General features: G+C 54.2%; 1 protein-coding gene across 1 annotated transcript in view; it reads left to right on the forward strand.

Annotated features, from left to right (window-relative positions):
* Positions 1-6350: 6350 nt before the first annotated feature.
* Positions 6351-23321, forward strand: part of MAPK4 (mitogen-activated protein kinase 4) — a 132761-nt gene continuing 115790 nt past the window's right edge. The window contains exon 1 of the mRNA XM_064176677.1: positions 6351-6541. The gene's annotated coding sequence lies outside the window, so the exon portion shown is untranslated. The remainder of the gene's footprint in view (positions 6542-23321) is intronic.

Genomic DNA, 23321 nt, shown 5'->3' on the forward strand with positions numbered 1-23321 from the left:
AGAATCATCCAGGTTAGTGACAATATGTCTGGGAAAAGGAACAGTGAATCCTGAACTTTCCCACTAAAGAAATCCTGTTGAGTGCAAAATACTTCTAGATTCCATTTTGGTTTTGTGCAGTGGTTGTATTTTGAAGTGTTTTTGATCTTATCCTGTGCAGCCATCCAAGGAGATCTGGACAGGCTGAGTGCTGGATGAAGGCAAACCTCATGGAGTTCAATAAGGACAAGTGCAGGGTCCTGCACCTGGGGAGAAATAACAACAGGCAGCAGGACAGGTTGGGGCTGCCCTGCTGGAAAGCAGCTCCGTGCAGAAAGACCTCGGAGTGCTGGTGGGCAGCAAGCTCTGCACGGGCCAGTAATGTGCCCTGGTGGCCAAGAGAACCAATGGCATCCTGGGGGGCAGCAGGGAAAGTGCATCCAGCAGAGCTAGGGAGGTTCTTCTGCCCCTCTGCTCTGCCCTAAGGAGACTACACCTGGAATGCTGTGTCCAGTTTTGGGCTCCCCAGTTCAGGAGAGACAGAGACCTGCTGGAGAGAGGCCAGCAGAGAGCCACGAGGATGACTGGGGGACTTTAGCACCAACCCTATGGAGAGAGGCTGAGGGCTCTGTGGGCTGTTTAGTCTGGAGAAGAGAAGGCTGAGAGGAGATCTGAGCAATGTGTCCAAATATCTGAGGGGTGGGGGTCAAGTGCCTAGGGCCAAGCTCTTTTTGGGTGGTCAGCAGCACTGAGCCAAGGAACAACAGCTCCAGACTGGAGCAGAGAAGGCTTCAGCTCCAGATGAGGAGAAAGTTCTTGAGAGTGAGGGTGGCAGAGTCCTGGAGCAGGCTGCCCAGAGAGGGTGTGGAGTCTCCTTCTCTGGAGACCCTGCCTGGATGCATTCCTGTGTGCACTACCCTGGGTGATGCTGCTCTGGCAGGGAGGTTGGACTGAATGATTTCTGGAAGTCCCTTCCAGCCTCCTAAGCTCTGTGATTCTGTGTTTTGATCCAAGCTGCATCATAGTGGAAGCTATTTCATACATCAGAGGAGGACATGCTGAATCCACTTCCACAGGTGTCACCTGAGTCCATCTGTTTCCTTCAAAGCTTATCTGGTGTTGATTTGGGTCTCTGGGCCATCATGTCTTTGTTTTGCTGGTTTTCTTCCCTTCCATCTTCATGAATCTCTGGAGGTCTAGCATTTGCAAACTTCTGGCTTGCCTAGAATTTCACAATTAGGTTTGGTATTTCCAAGTGAATGGCTGCAAGCTGTCCATCATTTTTCTGCTCCTGTGTATTCCTGCTCTCCCCTCACCATCTCACTCAGCACCCCTCCAGCCTGTACCAGGAGAAGATCTCCTTGTCTAGGTGTCCCTAGAGGGAGGTTGGTTTGTTGGACAGAAGCCATTTCAGTATCTACAGCACCTTGAGTTCTTCTCCACTGTGATTTGCTCTGTGATTATGTGTCTTGAAGTTCAGAAGTGTGGGGAAGAACGCAAAAGAACCTCAAGTGGACCCATAGGAACCATGACCAAGGCAATGCTTTGTAAGGAAAGGTCCAAGTATACAGTGCGGTTGTGCCAAGCTTGAAGAGGGACTCACCTTGACTCCTGTGTCCAGTTCTGGGCTCCTCCATTCCAGAGAGATGTTGAGGTAGTAGAATGTGTCCAGAGGAGGGTAACAAAGCTGGTGAGGAGCCTGCAGCACAGCCCTGTGAGGAGAGGCTGAGGGAGCTGGGAGGGTGCAGCCTGCAGCAGAGGAGGCTCAGAGCAGAGCTGATTGCTGCCTGCAGCTGCCTGCAGGGAGGCTGTAGCCAGGTGGGGTTGGGCTCTGCTGCCAGGCAGCCAGGGACAGAACAAGGGGACACAGCCTTCAGCTGTGCCAGGGCAGGTCTAGGCTGGACATTAGGAGGAAGTTCTTCACAGAGAGAGTGATTGGCATTGGAATGGGCTGCCCAGGGAGGTGGTGGAAGTGTGAAGCCAAGCCTGGCTGGGGCACTCAGTGCCATGGTCTGGTTGACTGGAAAGGGCTAGGTGCTAGGTTGGGCTGGATGAGCTTGGAGGTCGCCTCCAACCTGTTTGATTCTATGATCCATTGATGGGCAAATGAGGCTTGGGGACACTCATCTAACGTTTCAGTTATGGTAACCAGGGAAAGAGGAGACATCTTTTGTTTCAAAGGTACTGTTCTCAGCAGGACTTTGGATCATGAAAGCCCTGTGCTACCTGGGCTTGCTGTGGTTTCCACAGATGAAGAAACACAACCACAGCAGCTCTGCAGGACCTTCTGCCCAAGCATGAGGAGATAGAAAGGCTGGAGCACAGCAGCAGCAACATAAACTGGGCAAGCTTGCAGTGACTGGGGTTGTGTAGCCTGGAGAAGAGGATGGTGAGGGGACAGCTTCCTGAAAGGAAGCTGGGGCTAGGTGGGGGTTGGTTTTCTTCTCCCAGGTAATAAGTGACAGGACGAGAAGAAATGGTCTTAAGCTGTGCCAGGGGAGGTTTAGGTTGGACATTGAAATAAAGGGTTGTGAAGCCCTGGAAGAGGTTGTTCAGGGAGGGCAGTGGTGGAGTCCCCATTCATGTAGGGACTTCAAAGCTATGTAGGTGTGGTGCTGAGGATCATGGTTTAGTGGGGACCTAGCAGTGCTGGGTTGGCTCAATGGTTGGTCTCAATGATCTAGAAGGCCTTTTCCAGTCAAAACAATTCTGTGGTTCCTTGATTCTGCAACTGCTGGTTTAAGTTGTAAAGGCTTGTTGTGACAGAACAAGGGGCACTGCCTTTGGCTGCAAGAGGGGAAATTCAGACTGGAGAATAGGAGGAAATTCTCTCCAGGGAGAGTGGTGAGACACCAGCACAGGTTGCCCACGGAGGCTGTGGATGTCTCCTCTCTGGAAGTGTTCAAGGCCAGGCTGGATGAGACCTTGTCCAACCTGGGCTGGTTGAAAGTATCACAGTCTCACAGTATCATCAGGGTTGGAAGAGACCTCACAGACCATCAAGTCCAACCCTTTACCACAGAGCTCAAGGCCAGACCATGGCACCAAGTGCCACGTCCAGTCCTGCCTTGAACAGCTCCAGGGACGGCGACTCCACCACCTCCCCGGGCAGCCCATTCCAGTGCCCAATGACTCTCTCAGGGAAGAACTTTCTCCTCATCTTCAGCCTAAATCTCCCCTGGCACAGCCTGAGGCTGTGTCCTCTTGTTCTGGTGCTGGCCACCTGAGAGAAGAGAGCAACCTCCTCCTGGCCACAACCACCCCTCAGGTAGTTGCAGACAGCAATAAGGTCACCCCTGAGCCTCCTCTTCTCCAGGCTAACCAATCCCAGCTCCCTCAGCCTCTCCTCGTAGGGCTGTGCTCAAGGCCTCTCCCCAGCCTCGTTGCCCTTCTCTGGACACACTCAAGCATCTCAATGTCCCTCCTAAACTGGGGGGCCCAGAACTGAACACAGTACTCAAGGTGTGGTCTAAGCAGTGCAGAGTACAGGGGCAGAATGACCTCCCTGCTCCTGCTGACCACACCATTGCTGATGCAGGCCAGGATGCCACTGGCTCTCTTGGCCACCTGGGCACACTGCTGGCTCATGTTCAGGCAGGTATCAATCAGCATCCCCAGATCCCTCTCTGTCTGGCTGCTCTCAGCCACTCTGACCCCAGCCTGTATCTCTGCATGGGGTTGTTGTGGCCAAAGTGCAGCACCCTGCACTTGGAGCTATTGAACCCCATCCCATTGGCCTCTGCCCATCTGTCCAGGCGGTCAAGGTCCTGCTGCAGAGCCCTTCTGCCCTCCAACCCAGCCACATCTGCCCCCAGCTTGGTGTCATCTGCACACTTGCTGATGACTGACTCCATGCCCTCACCCAGATCATCTATGAAGATGTTAAAGAGGATGGGGCCCAGCACTGATCCCTGAGGGACACCACTAGTGACAACTACCAGCTGGATGTGGTGCCATTCACCACCACTCTCTGGGTCTGGCCCTCCAGCCAGTTCCTAACCCAGCACAGAGTGTTGCCATCCAAGCCATGGGCTGACAGCTTAGCCAGCAGTTTGCTGTGGGGGACAGTGTCAAAGGCCTTGCTGGAGTCCAGATAGACCACATCCACAGGCTCCCCACAGCCACCAAGCAGTCACCTGATCATAGAAGGAGATCAGGTTGGAGAGGCAGGATCTGCCCTTCCTAAACCCATGCTGGCTGGACCTGAGCCCTTTGCCATCCCTCAGGTGGGCTCTTATCACCCCCAAGCTAACCTGCTCCATCAGTTTCCCTGGCACTGAGGTCAGGCTGACAGGTCTGTAGTTCCCAGGTTCCTCCATCCGACCCTTCTTGTGGATGGGGACCACGTTGGCAGTTTCCAGTCCCTGCCCATAGCAGGGGGGTTGGATCTGGATGATCTTCAAGGTGGTCCCTTCCACCTAAAGCATTTTGTGCACCTATGAACTGCAAAAGAGCAGCCAAAGGCTTAACTTGTGCTTCTGAAATGGCTGAGCATAGCTCCTACCAACACGCACCATGATAGTGCTCACCACAACCCTTGTTGCCAAAACAGGCTGAGGCTGGGATCCTAAAAGCTGCCTTCTGCTAGGTATTAAAACCTAAAACCTGAAAGTATAAAAGACATCCTTGGGTTCAAGCTGTCAACAGTCCAATCCTGAGTGTCTTTTAGCAGGAGCTGAGCAAGGCCTTTGTCACTGTCCCACACCACATCCAGGTCTCCCAGCTGGTGGCACAGGGGTCTGAGGGGTGGGGACCACTGGATGGGTACAGAACTGGCTTGGTGGCAGCACCCAAAGAGTGGCTGTCAATGGCTCCATGGCCAAGTGCAGGCAGTGACAAACACAGTCCCACAGGGATCAGTCCTGAGGCCAGGCTGGTTCAACCTCCTTGTGGGTGCCATGGGCAGAGGCACTGAGTGCAGCCTCAGCAGGTTTGCTGCCCACACCAAGCTGTGTGATGCTCAGCCAGGCTGGAGGGCAGGATCCATCCAGAGGGAGCTGCACAGGCTGCAGAGGTGGGCACAAGCCAAGCTCAGGAGGTGCAACAGGACCAAGGGCAAGGTCCTGCAGCTGGCTGGAGGCAATGCCAAGCACAGATCCAGGCTGGGCAGGGACTGGCTGGAGAGCAGCCCTGAGGAGAGGCACTTGGGGGTGCTGGGGGAGGAGAAGCTCAGCAGGAGCCAGCAGTGTGCACTTGCAGCCCAGAGAGCCAAGCAGAGCCTGGGCTGCAGCAGCAGCAGTGTGGCCAGCAGGGCCAGGGAGGGGATTCTGCTCCTCTGCTCTGCTCTGCTCTGCTCTGCTCTGCTCTGCTCTGCTGAGAGCCCACCTGGAGTCCTGCATCCAGCTCTGGAGCCCCTGGGACAAGAGGGCTGTGGAGATGCTGGCAGGGGTCCAGAGCAGGGCCAGGAGGATGCTGAGAGGCTGCAGCAGCTCTGCTGTGAGCACAGCCTGAAAGAGTTGGGGCTGTGCAGGCTGCAGCAGAGGAGGCTCCCAGGTGACCTTCTTGTGGCCTTGCAGCATCTGAAGGGGGCTACAGAAAAGCTGGGGAGGGACTTTTGAGGGTGTGAGGGAGTGGCAGGAGTGGGGGGAATGGAGCAAAGCTGGAGGTGGGGAGAGTGAGGCTGGAGGTGAGGAGGAAGTTGTTGGTGATGAGAGTGGTGAGAGGCTGGAATGGGTTGCCCAGGGAGGTGGTTGAGGCCCCATGGCTGGAGATGTTTGAGGCCAGGCTGGCTGAGGCTGTGTGCAGCCTGCTGTAGGGTAGGGTGTCCCTGGGCATGGCAGGGGGTTGGGACTGGCTGCTCCCTGTGGTGCCTTCCAGCCCTGCCTGGTTCTGTGATTCCCCTGTTCAGGTATCTCTGTGGTGAGTTTTCCTGATTATTTCCTTAGTGCCTGTTTTGATCTGGGTCCATTTGGTTGCTGCAGGAACTATTTCTCCCCTGGCTGTGATTCTGCTGTTGTTGTTGTGGGGATTGCAGCTGGTGGGTGTTGGATTCCCTGATGGTTAACTGCTTTCAGGCCGTTACTATGGAGTTGTTAATTTTCTAAACTATCTCCCCCTGGGGCAGATTCTCACAAATGGGCTCATTATTTTCATCACCTGTCCAGGCTGTTGTGTTTTACTCCTCCTGAGGAAGGCTGGCTGTGATTTGTGGTCGTTTTCCTGCACCCTCTCACCTTTCTGCCTGACAGAGTCTGTGCTAAGCCGGAGAGAGCAGAACGCTCTGGTGTCCTAGGAGTGAAAACAAGCTGTCTCTCCTCTATTGAACTTGAGGGTGTGATGTTCTAGGGACAAAATGTTCGTCTCCAGGGGTTGCATCAAAAGATGATTATCTCCTGCTGAATGTTTACTTGTTTCTCCCTCTGACCAGTGCTCCCCATATCTTTCATCAGCACACAGTTGGCAATGGCATCAGATAGAAGTGTTTCTGCTATGCCTGCCAGATGGTTGGACGTAATGCTCCTCCACACAGAGCTAACTTGAGCTTTCCAGTGCTAACTTGTGCTCCTCCTAAAGCCAGCCTCTCTGATATTGCAGCTCCTGGAAACAGAGAGATAAAACAGAGGTAAGACAAATTTAATTACCTAATGCACAGGAGAGAAATCATGATCTTCCCACTGCCTCAGTCTGCTCTCCTCAGGACAGGGCTTGGGTCATGGTTTCACACCTGTTGCTCTCTAACCCCTGGACATAGCTGGAGGCATAAAAACAGAAGATGTTGATGAATCTGGTGAGCAAAGTTACCTCCTTAGGCTGGTCTGGACAGAACAGTTTGTGATGTGGTAAATGTGAAGAGGAGACTCCAAGGTGACCTAATTGTGGCCTTCCAGGATCTGAAGGGGGCTACAGAAGAGCTGGGGTGGAATTTATTAGGCTCTCAGGGAGTGCCAGGAGTGGGGGGAATGGAGCAAAGCTGGAGGTGGGAAGAGTCAGGCTGGAGGTGAGGAGGAAGTTGTTGGTGATGACAGTGGTGAGAGGCTGGAATGGGTTGCCCAGGGAGGTGGTTGAGGCCCCATGGCTGGAGGTGTTTGAGGCCAGGCTGCATGAGGCTGTGTGCAGCCTGCTCTAGGGTAGGGTGTCCCTGGGCATGGCAGGGGGGTTGGAACTGCCTGATTCTTGTGGTGCCTTCCAGCCCTGACTGAGTCTATGATTCTATGAATAGGATTGGAAGCAGCCCTGTGGAGAAGGGCTTGGGGGGGGCCCTGGGGGGCACAGAGCTGGCACTGAGCACTGCCAGCCTAAAGACAGATCTGCCCTGGGCTGATCCCCAGCTGCGTGGGCAGCAGGGGCAGGGAGGGGATTCTGCCCCTCTGCTGTGCTCTGCTGAGACCCCCCCTGCAGTGCTGGGGCAGCTCTGGAGTGCTCAGCACAGGCAGGGACCTTCTGGAGTGGGGCCAGAGGAGCCCCCAGCAGTGCTGGCAGGGCTGGAAGGGCTCTGCTGGGAGGGCAGGCTGAGAGAGTTGGGCTTGGGCAGGCTGCAGGGGAGAAGGCTGCAGGGAGAGCTTCTGGTGGCCTGGCAGTGCTGCAAGGGGCCAGGAGAAAGCTGGGGGCAGAGCTTTGGGCAGGAGCTGTTGTGCCAGGCCAAGGGGTGAGGGTTTGGAGTGAGAGAGGTAACTTGAAAGTGGAGAGAAGGGAGAAACTTTTGAGGGTGGCACCATTCCAGGTGAGGTTGGGCAACTCTGAGCAACCTGCTCCAGCTGCAGATGTCCCTGCTCAGTGTCAGGGGCATGGATTGGACACCTTTAAAAGTGCTTTCCAACACAAAGCAGTCAACGATTCTACACTGTCCTGGGCAGAGGTGGGAAGAAACATCTCCTCAGTATATCCTCGATGGTCAGGATCCAGCTGGCTCCTGTTGCTATGTGTGTGGGGTGGGGGTTGGAGGACAGAGAAGATGCCATCTGACAAGGATAAAGCACAAGCCGGGCAGGAGCAGGAGTGAGGAACTCTGCACTGCTAAGAAGGTCTCCCCAGAGGAGCTGGGGTATTTTTTCGCCTGTGGGGACCCCACACACACTGAGACAAAACAAAGCTGCTTTGTAAAATGCATTTTTGTTCCTGTTGCTTTGTTGTTTCGTTGGTTTAAAAACCACTTTTTTTGTTGTCCTCTTAATTCCTCTTTTGAAGTAGCACTGATGGAAACAATTATCAGTTGAAATCACTGCTCGGAGCACTCCTTCCTCTGAGTGCTATGATGGGTGTTTAGCTGTGTGTCATTCCAGGAGGAGTCATCTCCATCTGAAGGCTCCTGGTTGCCTTTCACAGTGCCCACCGGGAGGGTGAGAAAAAAGGCTTTTTGTGTCATTAGTACTGGATCAGCTCTGATCAGGAGTTACTGTTGAACAAAGGCAGTCAGTAAGCCCCTGAGGACAAAGAATTGGCCTCAAGGACCTGGTCAGAGGAATCCCTGTCAAGTGTGGCACTATTTTGTGCTTTAAACAAGACACAAACCCGTTCAGCTTTCTGCAGAGAAATCCCATCCTGAGGAGGCAGCATGGAACAAGCAGGAAATCTTCACAGAATCACAGAATTGAGCAGGTTGGAAAAGAACTTTGAGGTGATGGAGTCCAACCTATCCCCTAACACCTTCTGACTCTCTAACCCACGGCACTGAGTGCCTCATGCAGCCTCCTCTCAAACACCTCCAGCCACAGCCACTCCACCACTCCAGGCAGCCCATCCCAATGCCAATCACTCTCTCTGACAACAACTTCCTCCTAACATCCAGCCCAGACCTCCCCTGGCACAGTTTCAGGCTGTGTCCCCTTGTTCTGTCCCTGGCTGCCTGGCAGCAGAGCCCAACCCCACCTGGCTACAGCCTCCCTGCAGGCAGCTGCAGGCAGTAATGAGCTCTGTCCTGAGCCTCCTCTGCTGCAGGCTGCACCCCCCCAGCTCCCTCAGCCTCTCCTCACAGGGCTGTGCTCCAGGCCCCTCCCCAGCCTTGCTGCCCTGCTCTCAACACCTTCCAGCACCTCAGCAGCTCTCTGCAATGCAGGAGCCCAGAGCTGGACACAGCACTGCAGGGGTGGCCTGAGCAGTGCTGAGCACAGGGGCACAAGAACCTCCCTTGTGCTGCTGCCCACACTGCTCCTGAGCCAGCCCAGGATGCCACTGGCTCTGCTGCCCACCTGGGCACTGCTGCCTCCTCTGCAGCTGCTCTCTCACAGCACCCCCAGGGCCCTCTCTGCCTGCCTGCTCTCAGCCACTCTGGCCCCAGCCTGTAGTGCTGCTTGGGCTTGCTGTGGTCAAAGTGCAGAACCTGCCCTTGGCCTTGTTCCGACTCCTGGCACTGGAGTGTGCCCATCTGTGCAGCATGCCCAGGTCCCTCTGCAGAGCTCTGCTGCCCTCCAACAGCTCCGCAGCTGCTCCCAGCTTGGTGCCACCTGCACACTCACTGATGCTGGACCCAATCCTCTCATCCAGATCAGCAATAAAGACACTGAACTGGACCGTGCCCAGCACTGATCCCTGGGGCACAGCACCAGTGACAGCTGCCAACTATCTGTGGCACCATTCATCACCAGCCAGTTGTTAGCCCAGCAGAGAGTGCCCTTGTCCCAGCCAAGGGCTGCCAGCTGTGCCAGGAGTTTGCTATGGCAGACAGTGCCAAAGGCCTTGCCACAATCCAGGCAGACTACATCCACAGCCTGCCCCATGTCCTCCAGGAGGTCACCTGGGCATAAAAGGAGATCAGGTTGGTCAGGCAGGACCTGCTCTCTGAAATCCATGGTGGCTGGGTCTGATCCCTTGGCCATCCTGAGGTGTTGTGTGATTGCACTTGGGATGATCTTGTTCCATGAATGTCCCTGAATGAACATTTGCATTTGTTGTCTTACCATGGTTTCAGCAAGGCTTTGTCACTGTCTCACTTCCTCCTAGAGACTCTTAGGGAGTGTGGATTAGATGAATGGACAGAGAGATGGTCTGAGACCTGGCTGGAGAACTGAGCTCAGAAGGTTGTGATCAATGATGTGATTGCTGATCACAACCTGACGGTGTTCCCCTGGGGTCTGGACTGGATCCAGCCTTCTTCAACACCTTCATCAGTGACCTGGGTGAAGGAAGGGGCAGAGTAAGCCCTCAGGCAGCTTGCTGGTGGTACAGGACTGGAGCAGCAGTTGAGACTCCTCAGGCTGTGCTGCCATCCAGTGCCACCAGGACAGGCTGAGAGCTGGGTGAGGAGGAACCTCATGGAGTTCAGCCAGGGCCAGGGTAGGGTCCCGCAGCTGGGGAGGAACAACCTCCTGCAGCAGGACTGGTGAGAGGGTGAGCTGATGGAGAGCAGCTCTGTGGAGAAGGAGCATGGAGTGCTGAGGGACAGCAAGTTCACCATGAGCCAGCAATGTGTCCTCATGACCAAGAAGGCCAGTGGTGTCCTGGGATGCATGAAGAGAGCGTGGCCAGCAGGGCAAGGGAGGTTCTTCTCCCCTCCTCTGCCCTAGTGAGGCCATATCTAAACTCCTAGGTTCACTTCTGAGCTCTGATACGTCTCTTCCTAAACCCTAGCTGCAGTGGACACTCCTGTTTCATTATTTTAAGGCAGTTTCATAGTGAGCAGGAGTCCAAAAATAGCTTTTTTCCCCCTCTTCTTTGTTTTTCCCCACATGTGAGGTGGAGTTTGTTCCTGGGCGAAGCGCAGCCGCTGCTACCGCAGACCTCCTCCCGCTCCTGCCTGCTGACGCAGCGTCTCTCACCCTGTGCTGAGCAGCAGCATTTCAATCACCAGACACTGTTTTATGTTTCATAGCTATGCAGCAGCTGAGAAACCTAAATAATTAAGTTTCCCCGTGGCCTGAGCCAGCCAGGAGCCACTGAGCTTCTGCACAGATGTGAGCTGTGCTGGCTGGAAGGATCTGCTGACGTAACAGCCACCACCTGTGGGCTCATCCCCGATCAGAAACCACAGTTCTGGGGCTCAGCAGCTCAGACTGAACATGGGGGTTGCTTTTCTCCGTGTCCTGGTTAGAGCTGGGCCAGAGCTACCTCTGCTCAGTGCTGTCCCCTTCCAGCTCAGTCCCTTTCCAGCTCAGTCCTGGCTCAGTGAGGCACTTTCTGCATGCCAGGGCAGGTTGGCGTAGCCAGGAGCTGCTCCTAGCAGTGACCAGGTTGATGCCAAGGGCTGGCTGCAGAAAGGCTCTGCCTGAGACCTGCTGCTGGGCACACCAAGGGCAGTGCCACAGCTTGTGCCACACCTTGGGGAGCAGAAAGGCAGAGGTGGCAGCTGTAAGGAGGAGAAGACAGGACAAGTGACCCTCAACTGCCCACCAAGGGATTGCAGCCCTTGGGTGGCATCTTCAGGAGCAAGCTGAGGGATCACCACAGCTAAGCCTCTTCACCAGCTGGTCCCAGAAGGACTTTGTTCCTTCTGCCTTCCATCCCATCTGTGTGTTCCTGAATCCAGCTTCTGAATCCAGTTCCTGCCAGCTGCTGAGTCCAGTCTGGGACTTCCCCAGTGCATGCCCCCAGCATCAGTGGTGCCAGTGGTGCCATCACTGCCATCAGGGGTTCGGTGCCACACTGTCTTGTGTCTCTCTGTCTCTATTCCATGGCATTGTTCTTCTTTCCATCCCAGCTGGGTTAGATTCTTTCCCACCCCACCAGCCTCTCTCCCTTCTCCCCTTTCTCTTCCCTTCAGAAAGGCAGAGGTGTCCATGGAGAGCCTCTGGCACTCTTCTGGTGGCCAACCCAGCCCTAACCCTGCATAGGTAGGCAGCCCTTCTTTTGGGAGTAGAAAAATGATTCCTTGAGAGCAGGGGAGAGGCCTGCAGCTTGCTTCTGGGTGGGTAGCTTAAGCAAGGGAGCCTCTAGTAACCCTGACTTAAAGACAGTTGTGTGAGATGTGTTCAATCTACTCAGGTGTTTGCCTTTTCCTTTATTTAATGTGATACTCCACCTTGAGCTGTTTGGGGATGTCAGGGAGACTGCTGCAGTTGTGGGATACCTGCCACCAAGGAACATACAGCAGCTGAGCCTCCAACCAGTGCCCCCTTGTTTGTGTCTCATCTTGGTCTCTTCAGAGAAGTCTCATCTCTGGGCATCCATTTCTCCTCAGTGACAGCTGGATGCAAGGCTGGGGACAGAGTGGCTGAGAGCAGCCAGGCAGAGAGGGCCTTGGGGATGCTGGCACAGAGCAGCTGCAGAGGAGGCAGCAGTGCCCAGGTGGCCAAGAGAGCCAGTGGCATCCTGGCCTGCATCAGGAATGGTGTGGCCAGCAGGAGCGGGGAGGTCATTCTGCCCCTGTACTCTGCACTGCTTAGACCACACCTTGAGTGATGTGTTCAGTTCTGGGCCCCCCAGTTTAGGAGGGACATTGAGATGCTTGAGCGTGTCCAGAGAAGGGCAACGAGGCTGGGGAGAGGCCTTGAGCACAGCCCTACGAGGAGAGGGTGAGGGAGCTGGGATTGGTTAGCCTGGAGAAGAGGAGGCTCAGGGCAGACCTTATTGCTGTCTACAACTACCTGAGGGGTGGTTGTGGCCAGGAGGAGGTTGCTCTCTTCTCTCAGGTGGCCAGCACCAGAACAAGAGGACACAGCCTCAGGCTGTGCCAGGGGAGATTTAGGCTGGAGGTGAGGAGAAAGTTCTTCACTGAGAGAGTCATTGGGCACTGGAATGGGCTGCCCGGGGAGGTGGTGGAGTCGCCGTCCCTGGAGCTGTTCAAGGCAGGACTGGACGTGGCACTTGGTGCCATGGTCTGGCCTTGAGCTCTGTGCTAAAGGGCTGGACTTGATGATCTGTGAGGTCTCTTCCAACCCTGGTGATACTGTGATACTGTGATCATCCATCCTCTCAGCCCTGTAATGTCAGAATCTGCCAGTTCAGGCTAACTCTTCCTTGACTGGGCTTGTTCCTCACTGGAGTGCAGTTGTTCCTCCCTGGTAGCAGGCACTGCTCTCCGGAGGATCTCGGGAGTGACTGCAAAGGCAGAGAAGGACCCATTAACCTTTACCATCTGTCTCTTCTCTGTGTAATCCAGTTGGTGTTTGTCTTGGGTGGTGATAATTACTCAGAAGTATGTAATTGCAAGACAAATGTTTAATTAAGAGGGCTGTGGGGTTTTTTTTTTGCTAGTCTCTTGTCTGCTTCAATCTGGAGCAAGTGTGCTCGTGTCGGGCGCCTTGGCAGCCTGGATTGAAGGTCTGATGGTCCCATTCTGCACCCTCACAAACATGCAAGTTAATGAATTCAATTAAGATACTACTCTTAGATTCATAGCATTTGATTAGGTTGGAAGAGACCTTTGAGATCATTAAGTCCAAATGTTAACCCAGCACTGCCAGGTCACTTTCGAATCGCAGCCCTCAGCACCACAGCTACATGGCTTAAGCCCTGCAGGGGTGAGGGCTCCACCTCTGCCCTGGGCAGCCTGAGCCAGGCCTTGACAACTGTTTTGGGAAAGAAATGATTTCTCACATCCAACCTAAACCTCTCCTGGTACAGCTTGAGTCCATTTCTTCTTGTCCCATCACTTGCTCCTTGGGAGAAGAGCCCAGCCCCTGCCTGGCTCCAGCCTCCTTTCAGGGACTCGTGCAGAGTCAGTCTCACCTCAGATTGCTTATCTCCAGGCTAAATACCCCCAGGTTCCTCAGCTGCTCCTCACCAGACATGTGCTCTAGACCCTTCACCAACTTCTTTGACTTGGCCAAGCTGACAGCTTGTGGCTTGGACAGATTCACTCTGATATGGGTCAAGAACTGGCTGGAGGGCAGGGCCCAGAGAGTGGTGGTGAATGGTGCCACAGGCAGCTGGCATCTGTCACTAGTGCTTGTGCCCCAGGGATCAGTGCTGGGCCCAGTCCTGTTCAACATCTTTATTGATGATCTGGAGCAGGGGATTGAGCCCAGCAGCAGTGAGTGTGCAGATGACACCAAGCTAGGAGCAGCTGTGGAGCTGCTGGAGGGCAGCAGAGCCCTGCAGAGGGACCTGGCCAGGCTGCTGAGGTGCTGGAAGGTGTTGAGAGCAGGGCAGCAAGGCTGGGGAGAGGCCTGGAGCACAGCCCTGTGAGGAGAGGCTGAGGGAGCTGAGGGGGTGCAGCCTGCAGCAGAGGAGGCTCAGGGCAGAGCTGATTGCTGCCTGCAGCTGCCTGCAGGGAGGCTGTAGCCAGGTGGGGTTGGGCTCTGCTGCCAGGCAACCAGGGACAGAAGAAGGGAACAGAGACTGAAGCTGTGCCAGAGGAGGTCTGGGCTGGATGTGAGGAGGAAGTTGTTGGCAGAGAGAGATTGGCACTGGAATGGGCTGCCCAGGGAGGTGTTGCAGCCAAGCCTGGCTGTGGCACTGAGTGCCATGGTCTGGTTGCTTGGCCAGGGCTGGATGCTAGGTTGGGCTGGGTGAGCTTGGAGCTCTCTTCCAACCTGATTGATTCTATGTTTCTATGACCTGCTTTGGGCACACTCCAGCACCTCATTGTGTGGTAGTGATGAGACCTTCCTGCTGTGAGCAGCACTGATGCCTAAATAAGACCTTGCTCAGGTTCCGCATCTTCTGGTTACACATGCTGTGGATCAACCACCTTCACCTTCAGGTGAATCCATAAGTCAGGACTGTCCTCCAGGTGAGGAGGAAAACTGCTCTTGCAGACAATGCCTGCAGAGGAGTTTAGATCAAAACTGTGCTCCCTACACCCAGGGATGTGTTTCTGCCATATCCTAGGATCTGGAAGGCTTTGAGCCACCCAAATAAACGTTACACAGGGTGCAAAGGCTTCTCTCTCCAGCCTGTCTGAATAAAGGTGCTGTGGATCACCAGCTCGTGTGGCCTCCTGGGAAGACTCAAAATAGCAAAGACGTCCCTGCAGCCTGTCTGCAGAGGAAATGAGGTTCAAATACTCCTCCTCTCATCATCGCTCTCAGGTGAAGTGGGTCTGGGACAGAGCCTCCTCCTTGCCTGACGAGGACTGCGGTGAGCAGCAGCCAGCAAAGCCATGTGAATGGCTGTCTCCCCTGGGAAATCACACTCTGATTTTAACAAGGGGCTCAAATCCAGCAAGGTGCTGAGTGCTGCAGGCTGGGAACACAGCGGTCGCTGCGTTTACTCTGCACAGCGTTTCCCTACGCTTCTTGTTCAGTTGCCTGCAGACAGAAAGGCTCTGGACTGCTCCCCGTGTGCACCCAGCAGGATGTGAGATGACAGACTGCTGGGGGTTGGAGGAGACCTCTGGAGATCACCCAGTCCAACCCCACCCCTGCTCCAGCAGGGCACCCACAGCAGCTTGCCCAGCAGCACAATGCGCAGGAAGGGTTGGAAGCTTCTCCACACAAGGAGGCTCCAGAACAACCTCTCTGGGCAGTCTGCTCCAGGCCTCCAGCACCCTCACAACAAAGAAGCTTCTCCTGTTCAGGTGGCACCTGCTGGGTTCTACTTTGTGCCCACTGTCCCTTGTGCTGTCCCTAGGCACCACTGCCAAGAGCCTGGCCCTGGCCTCTTGCCCCCCACAGCTCCTTTTTATCTTGCTGAGCACTGCTCAGATGCCCTCTGGGGCTGCTCCTCTGCAGGCTCTCAGCCCCAGGGGTTTCAGCCTTTGCCTCTCACAGAGCTGCTCCAGGGCTCTCAGGAGCTTTGCAGTGTCCACTGGACTCTCTCCAGTACCTCCCTGTCTGTCTTGAGCTGGGGAGCCCAGAAATGGACACAATGCTTCAGGTGTGAAGGCATCAGAAGACATTTCACCCAGGGCAGAGTAGAGGAGGATAACTTATCTCAACCTGCTGCCCACACTCTTCTTCACACACTCCAGGATGCCATTTGGCCTTGGCCATGAAGGCACATTGCTGGCTCATGGTGAACTTGTCTTCCAGCACTCCCAGGTCCTTCTCTGTGGATCACAGGATGTTAGGGGTTGGAATGGACCCAAGGAGATCATCTGCCCCCCCCTGCCAGTGCTGGACAATCCTATCACAGAATCACAGAAACTTTCCTGTTGGAAAAGCACCTCAGGATCGTCAAGTCCAACCAATATCCCTGCTCTACAAAGTTCACTCTTAAACCATATCCTCAAGCACCACATCCAAATGACTTCTAAGCACAGCCAGGGTTGGTGACTCCACCACCTCCCTGGGCAGCTCATTCCAATGCCTGACCACTCCTGCTGGGAAAATATTGTTCCTAATGTCCAGTCTAAACCTCCCCAGTCACAGCTGGAGGCCATTCCCTCCTCTCTCACTGTTTACCTGTGAGAAGAGACCAGCACCAGCCTCTTCAAGGTCCTTTCAGCTAGCTGTAGGCAGTGATGAGTTCTCCCCTAAGCCTCCTCTTTCTCAAACTAACCATCCCCAGAGTTTGGGAGAAAAAAAGGGGGAAATGTGAGGTGGGAAAGAAGCAAAGATTATATTCTTCACAGCAAGAGTGATTGGCATTGGAATGGGCTGCCCAGGGAGGTGGTGGAGTGCCCCATCCCTGGAGGTGTTTAAGAAGAGGCTGGATGAGGCATTTAGTGCTGTGGGTTAGTTAATTAGAAGGGTTAGGTGATAGGTTGGACTCGATGATCCTAGAGGTCTTTTCCAGCCTGGTTCATTCTGTGACTGATTCTGTGATTCTGTGATTCTGTCACTGCTTGTAAGATTTATTCTCCAGGTCCTTCCTCACCTTCGTTACCCTCCTCTGCATTCTCTCCAGCATCTCCACATCCTTCTTGAAATGAGGTGCCCAATCTATCTAACAGATCACACAGGAGCACATCCAGACAGGCCTGGAAAGGCTCCACAGAAGGAGGCTCCACAGCCTCCCTGGGCAGCCTGTGCCAGGGCTCTGGGACCCTTCCAGTCAAGAAGTTCCCCTTGTGCTGAGGCAGAACTTTTTGTTCTGCCACTTAGGCCCACTGCTCCTTGTCCTGCTCTCCAGCAGGGCACCCTCCCCTGTCCTGGGGCTGTGTACATGAACGGCTGGGCAAGTGCTAACCCCGCCGGAGCTCACCACGGTGCGCCCCGAGCGTTCTCCTGCCAAACCAGCCCTGCCGAGCTCCTCACACCTCCCCTCCCGGCAACCGGGCACTTGGGAAGCTGCTGGAGCTTCGGTGCTGCTTTCCCCCGCGTCGCTGTCGAAGTGAGTAATTAGCCAGAGCAGCGGCGATTGCTCTGATCCCTGAAAGCCCCTCCAGCGCAAGCGAAGGGCTGGCTGCTCCCCCGCCCCCGGCGCGCCGCGGCCGGCAGCCCTTCGCTGCAGCAACCCAGCAGCTGCACGACGGAGCTTTGGGGCTGGAGATGCCATGGCAACATCTCAGGCAGGAGCTGCTGGGGTATGGATCTGTATGCACATGACAATTAAAATTTAAAGAGCCTTTGATGTGGGGAGCGAGCCCAGCCCGGGTGGCAGCACCTCTGCTTTATTAATAAGGAATTAGAGCTCTGAAGGGTTGTCTCTGTGCTGGATGCTCAGTCTCGAGTCTCCTCCTGCTCCAGCGTGGCCAGCAGGACCAGGGCAGAGGTTGTTCCCCTGTGCTCAACACTGTTGAGGCCACACTTTGAACCCTGGGTTCAGTTTTGGGACACTCACTCCAAGAAGAACACGGAGCGGGGCCAGAGGAGAGCAAGGAGGCTGGAGAAGGGTCTGGGGAACAGGGCTGGGGAGAAGCAGCTGAGGGAGCTGGAGGTCAACCTGGAGAAAATGAGGCTGAAGGGAGAGACCTTCTGGCTCTCTACAACTCCCTGAAAGGAGGTTGGAGCCAGGTGAGAGCTGCTCTTCTTTCACAAGGAACAAGAAGCAGGACAAGAGGAAATGTCCTCAGGTTGTACCAGAAGAGACTTAGGTTGGACATGAGAAGAAACTCCTTCACTGGAAGGGTTCTCTAAGACTGGCACAGGCTGCCTAGGGAGGAGGTTGTTGAATCCGCACCCCTGGAGGGGTTTAAGAGATAGAGAGGTGTGGTGCTGAGGGATGTGTTTTAGCACCAGACTTCTGAGAGCTAGGGAATGGTTGGACCTTGAAGGCTTTTTCCAAGCAAAAGGATTCTGATCCCTCTCTCCCTGCAGCCACTCATCCTTCCCTCACAGAGGAGTTTAGGAGTTTTGAGGTGTTCTGGCTGCTCCACCACCTGCAGTGACATGCTTAGGGGACTGCTTTGGCATGGATTGAGCTTCTCTGTCAAGCACTTGTATGAGATCCTCACTTTTCCACCCTGAGATAGCTGCCACCAGTGACTGGAAGTGATTAATGTTTTGTGCTGCAACATGAAGCAGAAAGGGTTCTCCTGTGGTTATGCCTTGATGTTAATGTCTGGAGCAGTTCCCAAGCATGGATTAGTGCTGTGATTCCTATTGTACCAAAGGAAAAATGAGTCCTCAGGGCACCAAACCACTTCCCACATCCCTGTCATGAGCTGAGGGGTGGAGATGGCAGTGCCAAGTGCTTCGTTCCCGGCGGTCACCTCCCCATGCTCCCCTGAGCCCTTCCCTTGCTGATCCCTTTCTGAGCAGCAGTGTGTTTTGGTTGTTGACTCCCCAAGCCCTGCATTAATCCTGCTTGGCTTCACCTTTGTCTCTTCTGCTTGGGAGGCCTGGATCTTTCCCCCTTAATGGAAAGACACTTCTCCCAGCATCCACCTTAAATCCAGCCACAGGTGGCAAAACCCTCCCGTCCCTGTGTCCATCCTTGAGAGATGCTTGGTGCAATATCTGGCTCTTCTTTTGCTTCATTCACTACTCTGACCTGGCATCTTCTCAGCCAGGGGTGCCAGTGCTACCAGTGGGCAGGAACCCCCTTCACCCTTCATTGCATGGGATCTGGTGACAGTATTCGTAGGGCCAAGCATTACAGACCCAACTAATGGCCATGGGTCCCAGCCTGAAAGAGGTGAAGCTGGCAAAGGTATCCTGGAGTCCTGTATACCTCTAAATTGCTCTCTCTGCGTGGCTTGAATGGAGAGCAAAAGCCGTCTGGTTCCCCTTACCTGCAGGCATGAAGGGGGTGAGCAGAGGGGTCCTGCCCGCATGAGGAGTGCCCTGTGCAGTGCCCGCGCTGGAATGGGGCTGGGATTGGCTGTGACTTTCGTGCCTAAGGTGTGGTAACTCTGCTCTTTGTCTAGAGAGGGTATAAATATTGGGGGGCTTCCTGCCTTTGGGGGTTCCCGCCTTGGAGTTCCTCCCGCTTGGAGTTCATTCCTGCCTGAACCTTCCTGCTTGCCTGAGAGTTTTCCCCCACCCCTCTCACCTGGCCTGGATACAGAAAGAGCTTCAAAGTCTGCTTCATCCATTGACACCCTTTGTAAGCCTAACGACCCTTAATGGTCCACCGGCAGCTGCTGAAAGGGAACGAGAGAGGCAGACCGCGGGAGGAAGTCAGCCTGACCATGAGTTATTTTGGCTCAACTTTATTAGTAAGAAAACCACTATTAAGTAATAGCTAAAGCCTTTTCCAACTGCTGACTTCCACAATAGTCAGATTATCGATGGCAGCCCTGTAGATATTCTCAAGCAGCTGAATCTGCTAATTAAACTAAATTAGTGTATATATAGTTTTGGGGGCGGGTTTGGGGAAAATAAATAACTCTATTTTTGTATAAAAATTCCCCACTCGGCCACATTAATTTCCCTGCCTCCACAACAGAAGGGTCTAGAGCACAGGTCTTGTGAGGGGCAGCTGGGGTTGTTGAGCCTGGAGAAAAGGAGGCTGAGGGGAGACCTTCTGGCTCTCTACAGCTCCCTGAAAGGAGGCTGGAGTGATCTTTTCTCCCAGGAAGAGGATGTTTAGGTTGGACATGAGGACCAATTTCTTCTCAGAAAGTATTGCCAAGGTGTGATGGTTTGGACTGTTATCCACCCCCCACACTTTTGGAATTGCCCCAGCTAACTCAGAAGGCCTCTGGGAATATAAATGAAGCAATTTATTTACAGCAGCAAATAGACAAGCAGCTATTTACAATATATACAGTTATATACAGGAATATACAAAGGATAAACAATACAGAAGCACAACTCCCCTCCCAGAAACCTGAGTCCCCAGGAGGGGCTCTCAAACCACCCCTGCACCTTCCCCTGCCCTCTCAACCTTACCCCAAATCCTGAGAAAGGAATAGAGGTGCAGCCAAGAGGATAAGAAGGAAGGTTAGTGGCAGTGAGGTCAAGGAGATGTGGCTTGGTCTGAAGCTCAAGGCAGAGTGAAAAACAAAATGGAGAATGTTATCTAAAGTTTACTTCTTCTTCCCAGAACTCCCAGCAAGACTGATGAGGGAAGGAGACACAACCATTGTTTTCCTTCTCACAGCCTGTTATCTAGTTCTCTTCACCAAAACATTCTAGCTTGCTTCAAACTAGCACACAAGGCCTGGCTCAGGCTGCTCAGGGCAGTGGTGGAATCCCCACCCCTGGGGGCCTTTCAAAGCCACGCAGCGGTGGTGCTGAGGGCCATGGTTTGTTGGTGACCTGGCAGTGCTGAGTAATGGCTGGGCTGGATGATCTTAGTGTTCTCTCCTGAGTGAAATGATTCCATGACTCCAGCAGCATCTCCTGGTCAGCAGTGCTCCTTGTCTGAGTCCATGGGATGTGCATTTTCTGCAGTTCTGAGGTTTTGCCCATGCTGGGACAGTTTTAGTGGTCATGGCTGACTGGACTTTGAAGTGCCTGTGCCCAGAAGCAGGGAAGAAATGGGAAATAGGGAAGAAATTGGAAATGTCACCATCCCTGTGCTGCTTGTTTTGCTATTTCTATCTGCCTTCAGATGGGACACTTTCATCCAGTCAAAGCTGGATCCTGGGTTTTTGCAGCACAGGGAACAGCTGGGACACGAAAGATGGAGAGCTTACATGGGATGATCTTCTCTTGGGGCAGAGGAAGACATTCCCAGTTTTTCCAGCTTTGCAAAACACCACCTCAAGGCACAGAGAGGCTTGAGAGGTGACAGAGGGACCATCAGATGGCTTGAGCATCACCTCTTCTTCTTCACTTTCTCCTGTTTCATCCTTTGTCATCTGAACCTGGTGTGGGGTAGTTTGAAACAGAGGAGGCTGAGGGCAGATGTCATGGCTGTCTGCAGCTGCCTGAAAGGAGTCTGTGGAGAGGTTGGTGCTGGTCTCTTCTCACAGGTAATCAGTGTCAGAACAAGAAGGAATGGCCTCAAGCTGCCACTGGGGAGGTTTAGAGTACATACTAGGAAGGTTTGTTCCCAGCAAGAGTGGTCAAGCACTGGAATGAGCTGCCCAGGGAGGTGGTGGGGTCACCAACCCTGGATGTGTTTCAAGGTGGTTTGGCTGTGGAGCTTTAGGGTGAGCCTTGCAGAGCAGGGATCTGGGTTGGGCTTGATCATCCTGAGGGGCTTTGCCAGCCTGAGGGTTTCTGTGTTTCTCTGTGAAAAGCTCTACCAAACTTCTCCTCACCTGAAAAGGTCCAGTGAAGGAACAGGTTGAGATGCTGCTGGTTCTAGGTGGGCACAATCCCAAGCACAACTTCAGGCTGAGAGGGGAATGGCTGAGAGCAGCCCTGAGGAACAGGACCTGGGGGTCTGGGCTGGTGAAAAGCTCAACATGAGCTTGCAGTGTGAGTGCACAGTTGCTGTCTGGGCTGCAGCAAGAGCAGTGTGGGCACAGGGCAAGGGAAGGGATTCTGCCCCTCTGCTCCACTGTCCTCAGACCCCACCTGAAGTCCTGGGGGCAGTTCTGCAGCCCCCAGCACAAGCAGCACATGGAAGTGTTGGAGCCAGTGCAGAGGAGGCCACCAAGATGCTCAATGGCCTACAGCAGCTCTGCTCTGACGGCAGGCTGAGAGAGTTTGGGCTCTGCAGCCTGGACAGGAGGTTTGGAGGAGACCTTGGAGTGGCCTTGCAGGATCTGAAGGGGACTCCAGAAGGGCTGGGGAGGGACTATTGACAAGGTCTTGTGATGAGAGGAGGAGGAGGAGGAGGAGGAGGAATGAGTATAGAGTGGCAGAGGGGAGATTGAAAGTGGATGTGAGGAAGAAGTTGTTTGCATTAAGAGTGGTGAGAGACTGGCACAGGTTGCCCAGGGAGGTTGTGGCTGCTCCTCCCCTGAAGGTGTTCAAGGCCAGGTTGGATGAGGCCTTGAGTGACCTGTTCTAGGGGGAGGTGTCCCTGCCTATGAAGCTCTGCCCTGAGCCTCCTCTGCTACAGGCTGCACCCCTCCAGCTCCCTCAGCCTCTCCTCACAGGGCTCTGCTCCAGGCCCCTCCCCAGCCTTGCTGCCCTGCTCCCAACACCTTCCAGCACCTCAGCAGCTCTCTGCAATGGAGGGGCCCAGAACTGGACACAGCACTGCAGGGGTGGCCTGAGCAGTGCTGAGCACAGGGGCACAAGAACCTCCCTTGTGCTGCTGCCCACACTGCTCCTGAGCCAGCCCAGAATGCCACTTCACCCACACCCAGCCCCTGAAAGGTCTTTCTTGCTCTGCTGGGGGGACCAAGTTCTCTGTGCTTTGACTCTGGAAACTTTGTCTCCCAGGCCCTCAACCCCTCTGTTTTTCTGGCTCTGTACTTACACTGAGAGCAGAAATTTGGTCTCTGTCTCGAAGAGAGACCTCTTCATCCTTCTAAAGCCTTGATTATTTTGCTCTGGCTCTTGCTGATGATACCACTTGAGTGTCTCCACTTATCTGAATTAGCTTGATTAAGGACAGCGCTCCTCAGCCCTGTTCAAGTCTCCCTTTCCCTGGGAGGATTCTGAGTCCTTCCTTTCATTTTTGTTTCTGCTAGAGCCAAACCTTTGTCTCAGCTGCCAGGTAGGAGCACACAACCCACCACCACCCAACGTACACATAGGCCACAGAGTCCCCAGTGTGATTGAAGATCACATTGGGTGATTCTCTGCTCCACAACCTCCCTGGAGGTGTCCAGGACCAGGCTGGATGAGGCCTTAAGCTACCTGTTCTAGTGGGAGGTGACCCTGCCTATGGCACAGAGGGTTTGGAACTGGCTGAGCTTTGAGCTCCCTTCCAACCTAAACCATTCTATGATTAATCTGTTGCACATATCTTAGAGGTCTCCTCTGCAGTCCTGCAGCACCTTCCTCCTCTGCCTCTTTCTTGTTCTCTTCTTCTTTCTCATGCCTTGTCTTTAGCACTGGTGTTCTTCAGTGACAGTGGTGCTGAGGTGTGACACTCGATGTCTGCTACACCTGCAGGTTTTCCTGCTGCAGTGTGACCTTCACCACTGCCTGCCCTGCCCATATCTGTACCATGGCAGAGCAGGTCTCCAGAAGATGCCTTGGTGATGCCAACCAGCTCTTGAGTGGTGGGAAGAGTTAGGATGAGGCAGCTGGAATCAGGTGGCAAATGTCACTCAGGTGGAAGTTTGCAGCCCATTTCATGCAGAAAAATAGTGTGTGTGTGGGGTGGGCACAGCCTCAGCTTGGGCTGAGGGCCCCCCTCTGTGTGTGTGGATGAAGCTGGGGTCACCTCAACCTTCCTGAGCTGGAAGC

The sequence above is a fragment of the Pogoniulus pusillus genome, chromosome Z, assembly GCF_015220805.1.
Source record: "Pogoniulus pusillus isolate bPogPus1 chromosome Z, bPogPus1.pri, whole genome shotgun sequence".
NCBI lineage: Eukaryota > Metazoa > Chordata > Aves > Piciformes > Lybiidae > Pogoniulus > Pogoniulus pusillus.